The following is a 12,764-nucleotide window of genomic DNA, read 5'->3' on the forward strand; positions in this document are numbered from 1 at the left end:
TAATATGTATAGAAAATATTAGGCTACCAAATCTTTTATTGAGTATAAGGTTCAAGATCCTAAAATGACTTTTGCTTACCATATGTGTTATCAACAAGTAAAGTTCTTGATTTGCCTTGAGTTTTATTTCTTAAAATATAGAAGAAGAGTTATTTGGCAAATATTATACAGAATGGCACAGTATGGAAATAGTGTAATAAGCTTTAAACACTAAGTGAACTAAGGCTTACTAAATTTTTTAATTTGGGGGCTCTTGGTTTGGACTAAGACTTCCCAAGGGATAGGCCTGAGTTTGGTGTAACGTTAGGGCACAAATCCCTATACCTTAGAATTTATTTGACTGGTTTTGGGGGGTTTGTTTGTTTGTTTTTTGGAAGGAGAACTTAGTCTTAATTAGAATAAATGTTAGTAAAAGTCTAAATCCAACATGCATGAGAAAACTAAAATTGTCCTAAATACTTTTTATGTGATATATAATTACATGTAATTTTACATGTTTCACTGCTGGCAACTTAGGATAGCTGAACTATCTTTGAGAACATATGACAAAAACTTAAGTGGTAGATAATGTCATTCACATCTTTAAGAAGAGAAAAATATATATAAAACAAAGTATAACATAGATGAGCTTTTGGTTAAGAGTCTCAAGTAACAGAAGGCTGTTGTATCCACCCAGAAAGAATCATGACCCAATATGGATATGATAACAAATTCTGTCAGTTTGTTCCTCATGGTTATTGGAAAACTAAGTTAAAAACTCCAGTAAAGTACTTCTTGATCTCAATAAGTTAATAAACTTCTCAAGTTCTTGAGAAGAAGATCAAGTTCTTGATTTCTTGATGGATGATGCATTGAGGAGTGCTGTTGGGATGTGATAGTTTTTGTTTTGTTTTTGTTTTTTTGTGGGGTTTCTTTGTTTGGGGGATGTTTTTTGTTTTTTTGTTTGTTTTTTTGTTTTGTTTTGGTTTTTTTTTTTTTTTTGGAGTAGTAAGCTCCAAGTGAGTCAGTAGAATGTGGCTATCAAACAATCACACTGTGAGGATATTTTATCGAAAGATAGCTAGAATAAGCAGGGTGATGTTACTGTGTTGTACGGAGCTGGTTATTCCCTACTTGGAATATTGTTTTCCATCTCTCATGCTTTAAGAATACCAACAGGACCTAGCGCATCTTCAGAATAGAACCCAAAATGTAAAATTAAGAAAAATGACCGAAGGACCCAAGTATTTAGCTTGAAAAGACACGGATCATTATAGCTTTCATATTTTAAAAGTTCTGTATAGGAGAAAGTTCTATACAACATAAATGGTAAATTTAGGATAATCTAAACTTCAAACCAATCAAATCTTGAAAGATAGAGAATGGTCTGCCCTGAATGGTACAAGCATTGGCGATTTTCAGCCATATAAACAGAGAATTAGTAGAGATGCTACATTGCAAAGAGAACTTATAAAGTTTGAGTGACCCCTAACTTAGTATAACTTCTGCGACAGAAGTCCTCAGGTTTTTTGTACTTAAGCTTACTTAAATAGGTGCTAAGTACTTATTAGGCTACCATCCCATTCCATTTTTGATACTAATTGAGTGTTGTCATATCCCTCAGTGAACTAACCTCATTTCTCTCCTGTAGAGTAAATTGAAAGTAATCTGCTTAATTAATCATATCTACAAACCTCTGTGTATAATAGTGTGATTGAGAAAGCTGTCATTTCACCACGGCAAGGAGGTACATTGGATCAGAAAACCCCAAAAAGCCAAATAAAATATAGTGGTGGACATGGTTCTACAACATAAATGAATTTTTTTTCCTAATCTTCATTTTTCCTTTCAAAAATTAAAGATTAAAACATTATAAATCCATAAACATGTTAAGAGATTTATTTGAAAAATGTTAAGATTTTTTAAAAAATATTTATTCATGATAGAGACAGAGGGAGAGAGAGAGAGGGGCAGAGACACAGGCAGAGGAAGAAGCAGGCTCCATGCAGGGAGCCCAACGTGGGACTCGATCTGGGGCCTCCAAGATCAGGCCCCCGGCTGAAGGTGGCGCTAAACCGCTGAGCCACCTGGGCTGTCCAATATTTTAAGATTTAAGAGTTTTACTATTTGTAATGTTCCCTTTTCCATAGATTCTTTAAAACACAGACTGAATTATTGAGGGCATTCTAGTGGAAGATTTTGTAGTTGAATCATAAGGCCTAGATTAGTCTTGTTAGCTTTATGATTCACTTCTTACTGCAAATAATATAAAGCAGACATGTGGGTTAACATCAGAGTGCATGGTACGAAGTAGATATTTGTGGGGAGGTAAAAGGGGAGTTCCTAATTGCTGTTCTATACCACTTATCTGTTGTCACCCTTGTCTTACCAAGGGCTTTGTATTTGTAGAACTCAACCATCCTCGTAAGTACTTGAGAGGAAAGAAGTTGGCATTAAATTTATACTTAAAAGATTTAGATTCCAAGGGATTCTGAAATCCTCAAAGTTTTTTAAAAGTACCCAGTTAACAGGAATGTACAGAATGACTGTGAGGAAAACTACCATTTTTCCTCCCAAAGCCGTGATTACTGGGGAGACTATGTCTGAGGAAAATGTATTTTTTTGTGGTATTTTGGACAAAAAGGGGGAAGAAGATTCAGAAATAAGCATTTTTCAGAGTAATACAGACAATTATAAATCATGAAACGGTTAAGCAGTCAAGAGAGGGAACATGAAATTTTCCCTTATTTCCTAGTAAGCTTGTACTGTATACTTCTATAGCTTTCTAAAAGCTGTATTTCCATTAACTGTACTCTCTGTAGGTAAGGTATTCAAAGTTTAACACTATTAACAGTCCTGAACATCTAAATTCACAAGGGTGTGGGGATCCCTGAATGGCTCAGCAGTTCGGCACCTTCCTTTGGCCCCGGGGCATGATCTTGGAGTCCCGGGATCGAGTCCCATGTTAGGCTCCCTGCATGGAGCCTGCTTCTCCCTCTGCCAGTGTCTGTCTGTCTGTCTGTCTCTCTCTCTCTCTCTCTCTCTGTCTCTCTCTCTCTCTCTCTCTCTGTCTCTCCTGAACAAATAAATAAAATCTTTAAAAATAAATTAACAAGGGTGTGAATATAATCTTATAAGCACCTTGATGTTGACTGAAGGGGAAGAAGTAGACTTGGGAAGGACAATCATTTTTTTAGTATTTCTGGTAGGTTAATGTTTCTAGGTAGCATGTGTATGGCATAGCTTACAGCCATTTCGATTATGTTATATCTTAGGTACCAGACTCTGAGCTAACTTCTTACGTGGATGCTCATGTGATCTTTAGCATTAACTACAGTGTTCATTTCATTAACTCCCAAATAAAGGTACCAAGGCTTAATTATGTAACTTGCCAAAGGTAACATCTATGAACGCTCTGACTCCAGAGCCAAGAGTTAACCAATATGCAGTAAGCCTAAACATGGTACATGGGATTGAGAGTAACCTACATTTCTGTTGCCTTCAAAAGTCAACCATTTTGTACGACTTATTACTTAGACTTTGCCTAGGATTTAAAGCAGACAGCATACATGAAACTTCTGTTGAGTTTAACCCTCAGTATGTAAGCAACTGAGGCCACCATAAGGAATTTAATCTTGACTCCTTATTTGGCTGCCTTATCAGCAGATGAGGGCTAAAAAAATCTTACTCTGTTTTTGTATTAAGCAATATCTATTCTCAATGGGTTTGGTTTAGATTTATTTTAATTAACTAGACAAGTGGTTCTCAGCCCTGGGTATACATTAGTTGTCTAGAACTTAGCTCTAGAACTTCTGGTATGATTGTTCTGAGGGACTCCCAGGCATTGGAATTTACAGAAGTTCCCCTGTGATTCTAACATGCAGCCACGGTTGAGAACCACTGCCCTTCGACTAGTGGTTCTCTGTAAAGTGTATTCCTTAGCCAGCAGCATCGGCATCATTTGTTTAGAAATGTAGGTTTTGGGGCTCACTCCATATACAATGAATCAATCTTGGAGTAGCCCAGCAGTCTGTTTTTAATAAGTCCTCTGGGTGAATCTGCTGCACATTCATGTTTGCAAACCACTCATTGATAATAGCTGTTAAGGCTGGGCCAAAGACAATTGACAGACACCTGCTACTAAAGAGCAATATGGAGAAAGGGGATTGATATGACAGTTTGAGTAAATATAGTTTATTAAAGGTCAAAGGTGATACGTAATAGCTAAGAAATCTGAGTGTTCATCCTATTTTGCACATGTCTGGGTGGTTTGTAGCTTGTTTTCCATTTTGTCTTCATATAGACAAAATTATTAGGATTAAGTTTCTTAATGAGATATTTCAGTCAAAAAAAAAAAGATATTTCAGTCAAGCTAAATCATCTATATGTAACTTTGAAAGGAGAACTCTGTTCCACTATGCAGTAAATTATCTGTACTAACTTTGCATAGAAAGCAATGTCCATAATGTATTTATAGGAAACTGATCTATTATGATGTGTTGGTAAATTCTTGAGTGGAGGGAAAATATAATGCTTTGTTCTGAGACTAATCCTGGTTTTCCTGTTAAGTTGGGCTCTTAATTATACAGTAGAACCCTCTAAGAACTTTCTGAATTTGACCTACGGTTAAACTAGATCTCAAAAATCTACCCTGATATGTTCTTGCTTTTAAGGTTCACAGTGCACCTTTAGTTAGTCTTATTGCCTGTTACACAAGTGAATTTGGGAATATTCTTGTTGATGATTTGATCTTTTTTTTTTTAAGATTTTATTTTTTAGAGAAGAGAGTGTGAGAGCATCTGAGAATATGAGTGGGGAAGGACAGAAGGGCTGGGAAAGGGAAAAAGAATCTGAGGCAGACTCCATACTAAGTGTGGAGCCTGACTTGGGGCTTGATTCCACGACCATGAGATCATGACCTGAGCCAAAACCAAGAGTCCGACTATTAGCTCACTGAGCCACCCAGGTGCCCCAAGTGATTTGCTTTCTTTTTTTTTTTTTTTTTTTTTTTTTAATTTTATTTATTTATGATAGTCACAGAGAGAGAGAGAGGCAGAGACACAGGCAGAGGGAGAAGCAGGCTCCATGCACCGGGAGCCTGACGTGGGATTCGATCCTGGGTCTCCAGGATCGCGCCCTGGGCCAAAGGCAGGCGCCAAACCGCTGCGCCACCCAGGGATCCCGTGATTTGCTTTCTTAATTGCTTTATTAAACTTAGTAGTTTAATGTAGAGATCTTGATTTCCAAATTGTAGCTGATTTCTATAAAGAGAAAAGTAAGCCAGAGAATACCTACTAGTTTGAATAAGGAAATATGTATATGTTAAGAAGGAAAATGTTTATGGAGGTTATTTTTAAGGAAGCTCTGCACCCAACATGGGGCTCAAACCTTGAGATCCAAGTCATGTGTTCCACCAACTGAGCCAGCTAGGCACCCCTTATTTCTATATCGTATGTTGAGAATGAGTAATTATTGTCTGTAGGCAGGCAAAGTTGAAATCTTTAAACATGAGTAAATGGTTGCTCAGAGTTTTCATGCTCTATGGTGTTCCCATTTAAAATAGAAATGTCAGTTTACCTCAGAAACAAATGTTCTTTTTGTTTTGACTTTTAATAATTCCAAAGTGTTTTTAAAGTATAGTAGCTTAATAATCCTCTTGTACAGTGCCTGAGAGTGTTATTTTAGCAAGTACTTTACCTAGATTGTTTTATGTAATCCTCATAAAAACTCAGTGAAGTGTAGGTACTTTTTTTATGTGTTAAGTGAAAAGAACTGAGATTTAGAGGTTCTAACTTGCCTGATGGTGGTCAGCTAGTAAGTGGTAGACCCCAGTTCATGAAAGCACATACTTACAACCATTCTACCATACTATAATTTTGAGAGAAGCATGCTTATAAAATATAGTAAAATATCTTTATGTAGCATATAAGGTTGTTTACATAATTTTTTTTGTCTCTGCTGTTAATAATGGCTTTAGCAGAACAGATACCTTGAACCAAAGGTTCTTGTCCATACATGCCTGTGTGCCCCTTTTCTGTGGGGAGAATCTGTAGTTCGTTAGTGTTATGACTTTTTTTTTAAAGATTTTATTTATTTATTCATGAGAGACACACAGAGAGGCAGAGACACAGGCAGAGGGAGAAGCAGGCTCCTGATGTGGGACTCTATCCCAGGACCTGGGGATCATCCCCTGAGCCAAAGGGAGGCGCTCAACCACTGAGTCACCCAGGCATCCCAGTGTTAAGACTTTAAATCAAATAGGATAAGCTGCTTTTAACAGTGTCAGGGCTCTACCAGGGCATTGAGATCAAATGGAAATGTCATAGCATCATTTAGGACTTGGAAGGTAACTTCTGCTAGGCTATAATTAAAAGCTCATCTGGCAAGTATCTTAGTATAATGTTGTCATTGCTTTCAGCATCCTTTAAGATTTTTCAAACTATTCTCAGCCTGTGTTGCATGTCTTTGAGTAGCCTTAATTATTGCATATAGAAGTCAGCCAGTTCTGAATCAAGTGGTATTTTTAGATTAAAGTAGTTTTTTCTGTAAACTAACAAAACTGATTTACTTGACTGTATTGATGTGTAGTGATCTATTTCTGAATGACTCCCAGAAATACTTTAAAGGCAGTGTCAAAATAGAATTTCTGGGTTTTGATGGGAGGGAAAGTAGGAGATTTTTCTTTAATCAAGTCAGTGTACTCTTGATTATTTTTAAGTATAGAGAGCAAGAATGAGAGGTTTGTTTCAGAACTCATGTGCAGCAACTGGTCTGCCCCATTGGTACTTGACTATTACTAATATATTTACCAAAGACTTCAAATATTTCCTCCAACGTTCTCTGACATGCCACATTCTGAATAGATTATAATCAAAAGGAGGGCGCAAGAAGTTAGGTCTCTGACTTTATCATTGCTCTTGTATTTTATTCTAAGATCACTTAGTGCTTAGAAGAATGACTTTACAGATTGATTTCACCTTTTCAAATTTGTATATCATCCCTTTACGTTAGTGTTTCTCAGAAGGTTGGTTAGCAGATGCTCTGGGGAAAGGTATTTAAAATGTAGATTCCAGAGGGATACCAAACCTCTACTTCAGCTTAGAGTGGGCCTGCAGTAGGGCCCAGGAATCTGCTTTTCAAATAGGTACCCTCCAGAGATCTGTTAAGTATTTAGAATGTTAATTCTTTTACAGTACAGGCATTAGAATCAGAATTTGGTTTGATTCTAGGTTTATTGGTAAGTTTTTTGTTTTGTTTGAACTCTTACAGCTTTGACTTCCTCATCTGTAAATATCTACGTGACCTATTTTTTTTCCTAATAACCTTAAAGTACCCAGTAATAGAATCAAATTTTCTGCATTTCATTTATTAATAAAACCAAGTTGGTAAGTATTCTTAAATAGAGTTTTATCTTTGGCATAGGTATTTCTTCGCATAATTATGTTGTTTACATTACTAAAATGGTTGTCTACCATTGTAAATGGGTTATACAAATGAGATTTCCATGTAATATGTAAAGCCCTACTTCAAGCAGTTATATATTGTCTGTGAGTATGCTTTACATTTAAGATGTGAAACTTAGCAGTGTTATCTGTTAGAATAAGAAATGCTTTTTGAACGCACTATAACATTAAAAATTTGCTAAATTAGAACATGCCTCCAGGTGAATGGTGTTCTTATTTAAGCATATTAGCTCCAGGAAGCCATGTTTTGCAGGAAGGTTTCAGTGATATTACTATACTTAATACAGTTTGAGTCTAAAATTAGTGTTAGCCTGCAAGACATCCAAGGAAATGTAGCTTACTATTTATGTTAAACCTATTTTTGAGGAACGATGCTTAATTTCCCTGAAATTTAACTACCCAGGCTGTACTTGATGATTGATAGTTTTGTCGATTGAAAACAGTTGGCTTTTGCTAAGATGTCACATAGATGAGAATAATCAAAAGCATGTACTCCAAAGGATAGCTCTGAAAGATATCCAAATATTTTTAGTGATGAAAATGTTACTGAGAAAACTTAAACTTAGGGGTTTTTAAAATTTTTAATTCCAATATAGTTAACATACAATCTTATTAGTTGCAAGTGTACTATAGAGTGAATCAACAATAAGCTTGGAGATTAAGGCTTATCTGAGTGGTCCAAACTCAAAAGGATGCAAAGTAAAGTAGCTCACTAGAATAATTTATATTAAGATAACCTTGACTTTCAGTTCTGAGAATAGGAAGTCATGTAGTACAAGAGAAAGAAGGACCCCTAGCTTCATACTTCATGGGTTATAGAATTGGCCCTTAGCACCATATAGGTAAAGTAGGCCTTGATAGATTCCTTCCTCTGTGTTTCAGTTTGAGGTTATCTTGAGGTCTGTTTTAGAAGTTGGTCAAGGTTCTAGCACTTCGCGAGATATTTCAAATAGTCTACACAGTTTTGCTTAGTACAAATGCTGTGAAAGAAGTTAGTTGCTTGGACCCATTTGCAGAGGTTGTCTTCAGCCATACATTGGACCTCAGAGGAAGCGGGGAGAATACTATGGGGACTGCCTATACTTAAACTGAGTACTGACATAATTAACAGTTGAACTGACTACAGGGTTTTTTGTTTTTAAAAAGATTAAGAACAATCTAAAAAGCCCTTATTTAGCTCTTCATTGAATTCTGTGATCCTATTTAACTATCTAGCTCAAGGATGAAGAGGAGATACAACAAAATCAAGAGAATCTCTTTGAAATCTAGTAGTCATAGTTTTGGGTTTTTGTTGTTTTTTTTTTAAAGATTTTATTTATTCATGAGAGAGGAGAGAGAGACAGAGGCATAAGGAGAAGCAGGCTCTATGCAGGGAGTCTAATGTGGGACTCGATCACGACCCGAGCCAAAGGCAGATGCTCAGCCCTGAGCCACCCAGACATCCCAAGTGGTCATAGTTTATTATAGTTGATTAAAAGCCTTAGCTATTTAAAAGCAGACTTTTCTATTTAATGAGTTATATGCTTCCAAAACATTTGTAGGCCTTGGTATATCCTAGCCACATCAAAGTGTGAACATAGTACCTATTCCTCAATGAAAACTTGCTGCTTTATAGTTTAACTACTGTGATAGAAACATGCACCCCTTGCTTTGAGAGTACCCAGGGCTCTAAGCAGAAGAGATAACTTCTATATTCTTGAAAGAGAATAGCAGAAGTAGTACTCTAAAATTTTTAATTCCAATTTAATTTTAAGATTTTAATTCCAAAAAAAAAAGATTTTAATTCCAATTCTAAAAAATTTAATTCCAGTTATTCCAAGGATAAAAAGTAGGAAATAACAGGGTTACCTGAGGGTAGATAGATTACTATGGCTGGAACGTAGAAGGTACATAGTAAGTAAGAAGTGAAACTAAAAGTGAATATAAAGACTTTCACTTAAACATGGCAGATTAAGATGCCTGTTTGTCTCCACTCATTCTTAAACCCTTCTAGAAGACAGTAAAAGAATCAATGCATAAACCCCCCAAGGATAAAAAATGGGGTAGGAGTAAAAGACACAAAAAAGAAAGCAACAAACTTGGAAGGTAAGAAGCTAATGGGTAAATGATACCTAACTTAGCAGGCCAGAGAAAACTGGAACCTAAGGATGAGAAGCCAACAACAAGCAACTGAACTGGCATTGAAGAACCTTTGGAAGGCTCAGGCCTTTATGGAATAAAACTGAGAACAAAAGGATTGGTTAATTTATATGTAAGATCATTTTAACCACTCCTACCCTACTCAGGTTTTAAACCAAGAAAGAGGGAGACAGTGGCATTCAGGAAAACAGGAAATAATGGAAGGAGATCCCAGCATGAAGCTGTGGAACAGGTCTAGGTCTACAGAGCAAGCTGTCCAGATTAGAATGTGGTCTCTAAAAGATGTTTTGAAGCCCAAAAGATTGGTTGAATGCCTGAAATGTCTGGATGCCTTGGAGTTTAACAACCATGGCAGAATGGAGATAAAATAATGATGCAGAACAGTTAAGCATTCAATGGAAACCAAAGCTGTGGAAGAAAGGACAGGTATTAATTAAAGCATACTTTTTCATTTACCTGTGATTTCTACTTAATCACCATTTTTTTAACTGTAACCCCCCCCCCCAAAAAAAAAAGTTTATGAAGTTTGTATAATGTGCGTAAGAGCAGGAAAAAGTTTGTCCTTGCAGGAATATGGGTTTAGAGCCAGATAATCAGTTTGAATCATGTCTCTGGTCCTCCTTTCCAATAAAAACCTGTGCTTCATCTGCAAAATGGGAGGTAGAATAGCACTTCTATCCTAAGAGTTGTTGTTAATATGTGAACACTTAAAGCAGGGCCATGTGTTACCAATTAAAAGGAAGAGGAGAATGGAGACAAATGAACTGTACATGAGGGATGGGTAGAATAATAAAGTAAAATACAAAGTGTTAGAAAGCGTGTTACTTTAAAATACAGATGTAAATAAAAGCAATAGCTAACAATTGAAAATGGTTGTATTCTGGAATAGGAGCCAAGAATATGGTGGGCTGGGGCAGGAGACTGCTTGTCCTCATTGTAAGGCTTGAGTGTTAACTTTCTGAATTTTGTACATATATGGGAAAACTGAAAAAGGATGAGCCTTTTGTTTGGATTTTAACTTGAACTACAAAACACTGTTATTTATTATAGAAATCTTTAAATTTATTCAGAGGTTGAGAGAACAGTATAATGAATCCATCCCCTAGCTTCAACCATTATGAATTCCTGGCCAGTCTTGTTTAAACCAGCATCCCCAAGCACCGCTGGATTATTTTGAAGCAAGTCCCAAACCTTAGCTCATTTCAACCAGTAAATGGCCTAAGTAGCTATGGTGGGTGCACTCTTCCTCCCTTCAAGGAAAGAAAAAAAAAAATAAAAAAAAAACTTGACCAGCTGCAAGGAATGAATGCAATTAGCTGAAAACTTTTAGCAACAGCACTTTGGAGACTTGCCACAGTGTTTGAGCCAAGACCACACTTTCCTGGCATCCTCCAACCAGTGAGCAAGTGTGGCCTGGCCATTTCTGCCCACTGTGGGATCCCTATGGTCAGTTTCTGTACTGGAGCTCACCATTGGACTGGTCAAGACTTCGTCAGAGTTGTACACAGTCTGATGCTTTTCTTGCCCAGCTCTCCTTTCTTCTTTCAAAGTGGCAGACGAACATAGTCTAAGGGCTTTTGCTACCTAGTCCTACTCTTTCTCCCTATCTTTTATAGGTTCACCTTCATCATAACCTTTCAGAGCATTCAGCTGACAAAATAGCCAAAGGATTCTTTTTCTAAAGTATGTAAGAAAAGAACATTTCAGGGATCCCTGGGTGGCGCAGCGGTTTAGCGCCTGCCTTTGGCCCAGGGCACGATCCTGGAGACCCGGGATCAAGTCCCACGTCGGGCTCCTGGTGCATGGAGCCTGCTTCTCCCTCTGCCTGTGTCTCTGCCTCTCTCTCTCTCTCTCTCTCTCTCTCTCTCTCTCTCTCTCTGTGACTATCATAAATAAATAAAAATTAAAAAAAAAATTTCAGATCTCAGGCTGATTTTCTTTGAAAAGTCTGCACAGTGGACCTTTGGCTCATGTTTGCGAACTTACCTTTCAGGAAGATTCTCATCATTTCTTGACTTAAAAAACAAACTCACTGTACCTGACTTGCAAACAGTATGGTTTATGCTGAACACCTGCTTTGAGGAGTGCATATGTGGTCACCCCCTAATAAAAACCATGTATTCTTTACTGAACATCCCTGGTAGATAATATTTCACATATGTTGTCAAAATTTGTTGCTGGAGGATTTAAACATATTTTGTGTGATTCCTGGGAGAGGATTCTGAGCTTATACTTGGTTTCCTCTGATTTTACCCTATGCACCTTTTTCCTTTGCTGTTTTTTGTTTTGTATCCTTTCAGTGTAGTAAGTCATAGCTGTGAAAATAACCACATGCTGTCCTATGAAAAAGAGCCCTTTGAGTTTCCCAAGTAAATCACTGAGCCTGGAGATGGTTTTAGAGATCCTAACAAACAAATCTCGCATAAAATTCTTAATGATTCATAAATATCAAGTAACCTGTCCATAGGCTTGTCTTTTCAAAAAATATATTCAAGTTGTCCAAATAAGGATCAAAACCAAGATCTACCCATTGCTTTTAATAGATGAGTAAAACCTGTAAGTTGAGACTTAAATCAGCAAAGAGGGAAAAAGGTTATCTATACAAGGCAAGTGACAGTTTATTCAGTTTTCCCAGAGTCTGGGCTTTACTGATTACATCCCCATAGTAGTATTTAACTTTTCCTCTGTTAATGTTAGTTTCCTGAAAGCTTATACTTCTATCTAGAGGTTTGATTGCATTCAAATTCTTTATTTGATAAGACTAGTTGAGAGACGGTGTTTACTTACATATTGTGTAATATGGGAAGGCACATAATACCTGCTTCTTGTGAAATATGCTATTAGCTTTTAATGGTTTGACAGCCATTAATCTTTACCTAGATCCATTATTTTGAACTAATAGATTTTTAACACATGTTTTAAAGTTCTTGGTGCCCAAGTTGTCCCATCTCTGGCCTGTGGAGGCTCCTTCAAGTTGAACTTGACATTACCATTCTTGAGGGCTTCTTTGCATTCAGGTATAGCAGGATGTCCAAAGCCCTTCTATTTCCTGCACAGACATGGATTCAGCCATTTCTTCACGGAACTCTAGTTCTTCTTAGAGATGGTATTTAGAGCACATAGTTTGGGCTGCCCATAGATACTTGTTTAATCATGTTTCTAGGTCTTCTCATTGGACCCAGC

At 36.9% G+C, this 12,764-nt stretch overlaps 1 protein-coding gene across 3 annotated transcripts in view; it reads left to right on the forward strand.

Annotated features, from left to right (window-relative positions):
* UHRF2 (ubiquitin like with PHD and ring finger domains 2) overlaps positions 1 to 12,764 on the forward strand; it is a 77,882-nt gene that overhangs the window by 18,658 nt on the left and 46,460 nt on the right. The gene's annotated exons all lie outside the window — the stretch shown is intronic.

This window comes from Canis lupus, chromosome 10, assembly GCF_048164855.1.
Source record: "Canis lupus baileyi chromosome 10, mCanLup2.hap1, whole genome shotgun sequence".
Lineage (NCBI taxonomy): Eukaryota > Metazoa > Chordata > Mammalia > Carnivora > Canidae > Canis > Canis lupus.